The sequence below is a fragment of the Bos indicus x Bos taurus genome, chromosome 11 (genome assembly GCF_003369695.1).
Source record: "Bos indicus x Bos taurus breed Angus x Brahman F1 hybrid chromosome 11, Bos_hybrid_MaternalHap_v2.0, whole genome shotgun sequence".
Lineage (NCBI taxonomy): Eukaryota > Metazoa > Chordata > Mammalia > Artiodactyla > Bovidae > Bos > Bos indicus x Bos taurus.
The window spans coordinates 90,461,322-90,470,624 of NC_040086.1; the positions used below are offsets into that span (position 1 = coordinate 90,461,322).

The following is a 9,303-nucleotide window of genomic DNA, read 5'->3' on the forward strand; positions in this document are numbered from 1 at the left end:
GTATTTGTTTTGAATAATCTACTATATTCCTAATTCTCTTGATTCTATAAAGTTGATAGAACTAATATTTGTTAAATGCTTCAGTATCCCAGGAGCTGGGCCAGATGCTAGAGATAGAAATGTGAATAAGACATCTTTTCTGCCCTCAGTAACCAAAACATTCACCGTTTCTGAATACTAGAGAGACAGGCATGCATGTTAAGTCACTTTAGTTGTGTCCAACTCTTTTTGCAACTCCATGGACTGTAGCCCACCAGGCTCCTCTGTCCATGGAATTCCCCAGGCAAGAATATTGGAGTTGGCTGCATTTCCTTCTCCAGTTACAAATAAAAAATTCATGCAAGAGATATCAGTTTTTGGTTACTCTACAAATTTGGTGACATTGTAATTTATATTAATAAACCCTAGAATGATCATGTTTGGGGGTATTCCTATAAGTTATTCTGGTGATTCAAGCCAAGAACCACATTGATCCCAAGTAACTAGATAATAACTAATTATTTTTATCACAGTTACCAAGACAATTCCTATGTGTTACTTTAGGCTAGGTTAATATGTCTCATTTAAAAGGACTACATATTTTTAAAAAGATAAGTTTCAGACGTGAAGTTATATGGTTCAGGATGAAGAGGGGAATTTCATCAGCTTGTCATCTTCCCAACAACACCCGGATCAACGCGCCCTGAGGGAGTCCATGTGTTAGAGCCGTTCCTTCTCTGCTACCTTCTTAGATGGAGCTGTTACCAGCTCCACTTTTAAGTGGTAATCAGCAATAATGTATTGCGTGTTCCTTAATGTCAGGATTGGTGATTTAGTGATTGATTATCTGACTGCTGTGTAGTGCTTAAAATAATCCAAACGCAGGAAGTAAATGAGTTGATGGGGAGGAAATTCTGTCCTGCAAATTCACACAGTCCAGACCTTCACTGTCGCACTCATTGCTGGCAGCAGAAGTGGGTCACCGGAGTGGCTGGCCCCTGATAATTTATTTTCTCAGACACACCATCCATATTCATGATATCCTGCTGTTTGTCTGTCACCTCCAAGAAGCCCTCTCTAGTTTCAGAATCACAATTAACAGAAAACATGCACATTTAGCCAATGAACATAAGTAGACTAGAACAAGTGTGGATCTGATCTTTTTCCAGGCTTTTACTCTAGATTGGAAACAGCAATTATTTGTCCATATGGTACTCTTAACATGTTAGTTCCTGGACAGTCAGGTACAATGTTCCTAGGAAAAAGTACTCATGAAAGGAAAATATTTATTCCTTCATTTTAGAGTTCTGGGGCCTGCTAAACTGCTAACCATTCTGTTCTAGTCAACGTGAACAAATGCCGATTATGCAGATAAATCCATGCAGCTAAACACAGAGACACAGCCCAGTTTATGCGGCTACATTTTATCTTTCAGGCATAATTCATGCTGACGGGGTCATGACATAGTTGCAACCAGCATAACAGAACTGGGGCAAAGGCCTCTGTCAAACAACATTTTGTTCACTGTCTTTTTCTCCCTGAGAGTATAATGTGACTTATTAGCAGATAGAAGATGGTATAATTGCCTTCTCCAGAGGATTGCACCTTGATCAGTTTCCCTAAGTGACTAAAGATGACTACAACAGGTAGATACAGACATAGGAATATAGATCAACTGGTGGCAGCATTTATTATTTGCAAAGATTGCTTGCATCAAGCATGTATCTTTTTTTGCAAGAAGTCTTTGCCTTCCAATGCAGGGGGAGCCAGTTAGAACTCTGGTCCAAGAGCTAAGATCCCACGTGCCTCGCACACAAAACAAAACAAAACAGAACATAAACAACAGAAGCAATATTATAACAAATTAAATAAGGACTTTAAAAATGGCCTAACAAAACCCTATGTGAAATAATTAAAATGGTGAAAAATATTAGAAAGTTTGTCCAAAGACTCTACATATCCTTTTTGATATGTACAAAGCAAAGGATTAACTCCATCCATGATATTTGTGTCAGGGAGGCACTGATTAATTTAATATTCTGATCGGATGAGCAGCAGAGCTTTAATGACTGTTAACTCTTAGGCAAGTCGCTGTGAGAGGGTGATAATGAGGTTAACATTCCTAGGACCTGATCTGCTTTGTCGCTGTATTTAATTACTACGTTGATGCCAAATAGTGCTCACTCAGAGTTCTCTAGGTGGGGCACTGTGAATCCACATCTGGGTCAGTGAGGGAGCCTGCTTTAGACAATTGTAGAAAATGGGCTGTTTATTAATTGCCCTCCACAAGGTTCTCACATTCAGAGGAAGGTGTGAGTCACTGCTTGAAATTGACCTGTTCCTCCTCCATCCAGTCTTTGGTGAGATAGAAACACAGAACCGAATCTGTACCTACCCTTCAACTATTTACAGAGCATTCTAACAGTCATCACATCACTTGATTATTCCTTGAAACCCCATGAATGAAGTCTCATTATCCCGATTTCATATGTGAGATAAGTCAAACATGGCCACAGGCTGGCCTGAGTCATGTACCTTTTGTTTAGGAAGTCTGGGCTTAAACTCAGGCCTCTACATAACATCCTGAAGTGCATTTGGCCCAGGACAGATAGAGGTCTAAAGCCAGGTATTCATTTATTATCTTCCAGCTGTCAGGATGGATAAACAAGTAAACTTTCTCAGACAAGTTAGGAAATAAAGAGAAAGAATCCTCTTTGATGTGAAAAGCTCTATGAAAACATTTTCAAAGAATTACAAGACAGGTCTAATATAAAATACATTAAGGAAACCAAAGAAGATGAATCAGTGCTATGTCTGGCCCTGTGTTTGGAGCCAATGGCTTGGAAGGCAGAGAACCAGCACACCTTTGTCTTCTCTGTTCTCACTGATACAAAGGACTTGTTCTTTTTTTTTTCATATTAAACTTTTTATTAAAACTGAGTCTTTACCATATATTTTTTTTCTTCTTTTTTTTTTACTTTTTTTAAATTTTATTTTTAAACTTTACAATATTGTATTAGTTTTGCCAATATCGAAATGATTCCGCCACAGGTATACCTGTGTTCCCCATCCTGAACCCTCCTCCCTCCTCCCTCCCCATACCCTCCCTCTGAGTCGTCCCAGTGCACCAGCCCCAAGCATCCAGTATCGTGCATCGAACCTGGACTGGCGACTCGTTTCATACATGATATTATACATGTTTAAAATGACATGTTCCTCAGACAAATATTTAAGAAAAAACTTTTTTATGTATAATTATTGGCATACAAATTTAAGAACATAGTTAAAACTAAACTAAATATTTATATATATATATATATATATATATATATATATATATATATATATCCAAATTTATATCAATGATCTGGAACACCTGAGCTTTAAGTTGTTGGTTTTCCAGATAGTGTGAAATACTTTTCATCCACTCTAGAAAGGATCCAACTCATTGGGAAAGAATAACTTTGGCTAACAGACATTATCTTCCAAAGATCACACAGAGGTCTTCAATGAGATTACAATTTATCTTCAGAGGCTTCTTCCAAGTGGAGATCTGTCTGTGATGTAAGGAAGGATTCCCATGCAGCAAGACCCTGTTCACAACAGAGGATGCTCTCCTCGGCCATATTTTTGTAAATGCTGACTTGATATCATTTTGCATGCTTTGTTTCCATCTTTCCCAATCTGCTTTCAGGGCATTATCAGCACACTCCACTTTATCTTACAGTTTTCCAATCTCTTCCATAAGCGGATCAGTATATTGCCTTTTTGGACATCAAAGCTTCAACTTTGGAATCCAGGTCTGCCTGTATTTGGTCTCTTCTTTTCATGACAGCCATTAACATTTCACTATAAAGCACATACTCTTGTACGACAGGAAGCAGGGCCTCTGAGAGTCCAGACGTCCATTTTTCAGTGGCCTTACAGCATTTGTCAATGCAGCTGGCAACACTTTTTAGAGTATCAGCCAGATCTTCTTCCGATGCCGAAAGAATATAAATTGGGCCATATTCTTTCATTTCCTCTAAATATTCCCGTTCTTCCTTGTAGATTCTCTGAGATATTTTATCTATCAAATTTGTTTTCTGGCTAAATATTTCAATGTAGTTATTCATTTCCATGAACTCCTCGGGGCGACTTTTAACTCCTCTCATTGACAATGCAACCGCTTTGACTGTCTGTGCCATCCTGCTGAGTAATCCAGGCCCTTGCTGCTTCTGAGAAGACAGTTCCCAAGCCTGTGCAGTAAGAAAAATTTTAAAATCTTCATTCAATGTTAGAGTTCAATGATCAGCAATTCGGTTCAAAAATTTGTGCAATGCCTTCCTGCGTGTCTCAATGAAGTCCTCATTAACGTGTTCCACCATTCTTTTCACTATAAACTTTTCTGGCAATGGTGGAATAATCAGAGTCGGGTGTGCTTCTTCAAGTTTTTCTTTCAACCAAAAGAAATCTTGATAACGTCTCCTAACTTCAAATTCACTGGAGTCAAATTCCCCAGGAGATGTCTTAGTAATAATCCTGTAAGTAATAAAAGTTTCAATTGTAGTAACATGGCTTTCAGGTTCATCGACTGTAATAAAAAGAGCCTTCAAATCTCGCTCATCTTCAAACTTGACTTGGTTTATCATTGATAAAGGGGATGTCGGCATCAGGCATCAGCGGGCTGAAGGAATTCGTGTCCATCAATGGGGCATCCTTACTCTACACCTCCAGGTAGCCCTCGTCCTCGTCCAGATCCAGCGCCTCGGCCTGCAGCAGGGCGGAGGAGCAGATGCTGCCCGGGAGGGGACGTCACCGTCCCCCGCCCCCTACCCCCTCGCCCCGGGCTGTCCGCGCCGTTTGCACTCGCCCTCCATCCCCAGAGTGCGCGCCAGAGCGCCCGCTGCCGCCAGCCCCGCCTTCCCCGAGCTTGCCCTTTGGCTCCCGTGCAACCTGCGCCTCCCCAGCCGGCCCCTCTCCAGCCCCACGGCCGCTGCGCAGACGCTGAACTGCTGTAGCCCTGATATAAAGGACTTGTTCTTTAAAGCTCTTTTTCAAAATTGATAAACTATAATGCCACATGTTTTCAGGCTTTCCTATATTTATAAATTAATATGCAACTCCATACAAACAGGCGAGTTATAGTTCAAAGTGGACCTAGTTTTCAACCTCCAGATTCCTTCACACCCCCTTATGGTTATGATGCCTTTCAGGGAGCAACAGTTAGAACTGGACATGGAACAACAGACTGGTTCCAAATAGGAAAAGGAGTACGTCAAGGCGGTATATTGTCACCCTGCTTACTTATACGCAGAATACATCATGAGAAATGCTGGGCTGGAAGAAGCACAAGCTGGAAACAAGATTGCAGGGAGAAATCTCAATAACCTCAGATATGCAGATGACACCACCCTTATGGCAGAAAGTGAAGAGAAACTAAAAAGCCTCTTGGTGAAAGAGGAGAATGAAAAAGTTGGCTTAAAGCTCAACATTTAGAAAACTAAAATCATGGCATCCGGTCCCATCACTTCGTGGGAAATAGATGGGGAAACAGTGGAAATAGTGTCAGACTATTTTGGGGGGCTCCAGAATCACTGCAGATGGTGATTGCAGCCATGAAGTTAAAAGATGCTTACTCCTTGGAAGAAAAGTTATGACCAACCTAGAGAGTATATTCAAAAGCAAAGACATTACTTTGCCAACAAAGGTCCATCTAGTCAAGGCTATGGTTTTTCCAGTGGTCATGTATGGATGTGAGAGTTGGACTGTGAAGAAAGCTGAGCGCCAAAGAATTGATGCTTTTGAACTGTGGTGTTGGAGAAGACTCTTGAGAGTCCCTTGGACTGCAAGGAAATCCAACCAGTCCATTTTAAAGAAGATCAGTCCTGGGTGTTCTTTAGAAGGACTGATTCTAAAGCTGAAAGTCCAGTATTTTGGCTACCTCATGTGTAGAGTTGACTCATTGGAAAAGACCCTGATGCTGGGAAGGATTGGGGGCAGGAGGAGAAGGGGACGACAGAGGATGAGATGGTTGGATGGCATCATCAACTCAATGGACATGAGTTTGAGTGAACTCCGGGAGTTGGTGATGGACAGGGAGGGCTGGCGTGCTGAGATTCATGAGGTTGCAAAGAGTCAGACACGACTGAGCGACTGAACTGAACTGAACCGAGTAAAGTTTTTGACTGGCAGGTGCAGTCCACTGGTAACTTGTTTTTTCTTTATAGAAGTCAATGTGGTCATTCAAGACTAGTCACTTACAGAAATATTGGTGTATGACTTCTTCATTCAATAACTCATTTACCTGACAAAATTATTAGATACTGCATCTGATGAAATGTGAAAAATTAATTATAAAAGAAAAAGAAAAAAAAACTAAGACATCAGGCAAATAAGGCAACATTAAGTTATTTTATTGGCTGTGTTTCCTTTTCATGCGAAAAATCATTTTGCATATTGGCATTAAATGAACAGAGAGAGGAAAGGTCACTTGAAACAATTAATAACTGGGAATGGTTTCAGAAGTGTGTAGCTGGTGCTTTCTTGGGCATATTGGTGTTCTGTGTGTTCATAAAGCTGGTACCCATTTCACAGCTTACAGCTTTTAATGTTGTCTTAAAAATGAGATGTACAGTTGTGTAAGTCTCTCATCGGTCAGTCACCCTGCCAACAGCGAGACTAACAAAAGATAGCTGTGAGGTGTAGTGTGGACACTTGTCTCCCTGTGGGGTGGCCTGTTTAGAATATTCTCTAGGTGGGCTGGCAAGTCCCTAGCCATCTCCAGAGTGTCTGCTGGATTTCTGTCTCTGATGGACTCTTGCCAGGGGAATGAGATGGTCAACGAGGCTCACCTGGGTTAGGATACTATCTTTCAGATAATTACTAAGCAGAGTTTTCAGCCTGGCATTTCATAGACAAAGCAATTATCAAAGAATAATTAAATCACAGCATGAGTGAAATAAATTCACATTTCACTAAATGGTTTACCTTAGGCATTTTAACTAATTCCAGCTATCTCTGTAGATTCAGGTGTCCAAATTTCACAATTACAGCTCTGCTCCTGATTTAGTGATTGGGGCTCCATTTCTTCCTTTTCAGACAGACAGGCAGACAGACAGACAGACACACACACACACACACACACACACACACACACACTGCTGAATCTAGGTACCTTATTGCCAAAGAGTTGACTAAACCTTTCACACTATTGTTATTATTGCCAGATTCGCTTTAATTATTTTTCTTTTATTGCTGCGTCAGTCATGGGGCTTCTCTGGTGGTTCAGCAGTAAAGAATCCACCTGAAATGCAAGAGATGCAGGAGACACATATACCATCCCTGCGTCAGGAAGATCCCTTGGAGGACGAAATGGCAACCCACTCCAGTATTCTTGCCTGGAGAATCCCATAGACATGAGCCTGATGGGCTACAGTCCATGGAGTCACAGAAGGGTCAGACAAGACTTAGCAACTAAACAACAACATAACACATACGTCATGCTATATATTCCATACCATTCATTTGGTTCTAAAATACCAAATAATCTTGGCAGCTTCAAGTGTAGCACTAGCTACACTAGAAACAGGTTTCCTAAAAAATTCTCTATGACTAGATATCTACTTGAGCAGTGATGTTGTAGCAGACAGACTCTGCCTATCTCATGAACAGACAATGGATGGGACCCTCTTTCACTTCTTCCCAGTGCGTGTGTTCTCCTGGAGCTCTGTACTCCTTCCTGGCTTCCACACGTCAGAACACAGAAAAGCTGGGTGTACCTAAAGAAGGCTTAACATGCTTTAGGAAGGTGAAAGCTTCTGAGACATTTCCCTGGAGAATAGAAGATTCAGGGCTTCAGGAGGGCTGTCCTCAAGCTTGTGAAGGTGGTCACAGGCAGCGGGTTAAAGAGTTCTCCGCAGCCCCCGAGGTTAGTGCCCAACTAGAGGGAGCTGGATCGTGTCCCAGGGACATGAATTTCCTAATAGAGATTCCCAAATGGGACCAGACTGTCTCAGGAGGAATCAGGGTCTGTCACCAACTCTCAGTGATGCTGAGAATGAACTGATTGATGCTCAGCATAAGCGAGTTCATGGGTGACAGGGAGGAGCAAGCAGAGCTTAACCATCATGTGTCTGAGAAAGTGTGTGCGTGCCTCTGTGCACATGTGTGTGACTATGTGTCAGTTACACAGATAATAGGAGCTGAAATGGAGGACCTCTTGGGGTTCTTATAATCTGGGTGCTGTAATAATTTATGTGGACAGGGCTTACTCTCTACTTCCTGTTTTTTCGTTCTCTCTAGTGAGTCCAGTCCAGTACATCAGTGGGTCTATTTTATTTTTTCAAACCTGTAAATGTACATACTTTGAAGGAGACCAACGTGGGATTCAGACGTGGGTGTTAGGGTTGCCATCTAAAACTCTGAAGGTTTTTCAGCTCATCATTTTCTAAAATAGAATCTTAGAAAAACCCAAATATAAAATGCTTTCCTAACCCAAAATGCTACCTACATTAGTGAGCCTACAGATTTTCACATTTATTAGGCTTCAGTTCAGTTCAGTTGCTCAGGTGTGTGCAAATCTTTACGACCCCATGGACTGCAGCACACCAGACTTCCCTGTCCATCATCAACTCCCAGAGCTTGCTCAAACTCATCTCCATCTAGTTGGTGATGCCATCTAACCATCTCATCCTCTGTCATCCCCTTCTCCTCCTGCCTTCAATCTTTCCCAGCATCAGGGTCTTTTCCAAGATGTCAGTTCTTTGCATCAGGTGGCCAAAGTATTGGAGTTTTAGCTTCAGCGTCAGTCCTTCCAATGAATATTCAGGACTGATTTCCTTTTGGTTCGATCTCCTTGCAGTCCAAGGGACTCTCAGGAGTCTTCTCCAACACCACAGTTCAAAAGCATCAATTCTTTGGCGCTCAGCTTTCTTTATTAGGTTTGGTCCATGCTAACCCCCCTGGAAACACCTGCACCAGGATCGCAGTAAAGCTTCCCATCTGGAAGACTATGATATGTTCACACAGACCTTTTGTTTTTGTGTTTCACAGGCTCCTGAGATGAGCAGAAGCCACTTATTCTCCAAGCAGCATCTTCTGCTTACTGGAAGAAGCTTGGGTGAGGCATTCGAGGAAGAAAAAGCATTTGCCCTTACTTAAAGCCAGGGTTTTATTGTCATCCAAGAGGACACATAAAAGCCTCCGGTCTGCATTTGATGTGTCACATTTGTTTGTGCTGAGGTGTCCCGGGTTGCTGATTTATATTCCCAACACTCTCTTCGGGAGCAGTCCACTGCTTACACCTCTGCCTCCCAGTCAGCATCCTGGTTTCCTCCCCCGACT

The 9,303-nt window shown here is 41.8% G+C and overlaps 1 pseudogene; it reads right to left on the bottom strand.

Annotated features, from left to right (window-relative positions):
- Positions 1–3,483: 3,483 nt before the first annotated feature.
- Positions 3,484–4,680, bottom strand: LOC113900774 (annotated as a pseudogene).
- Positions 4,681–9,303: the final 4,623 nt, after the last annotated feature.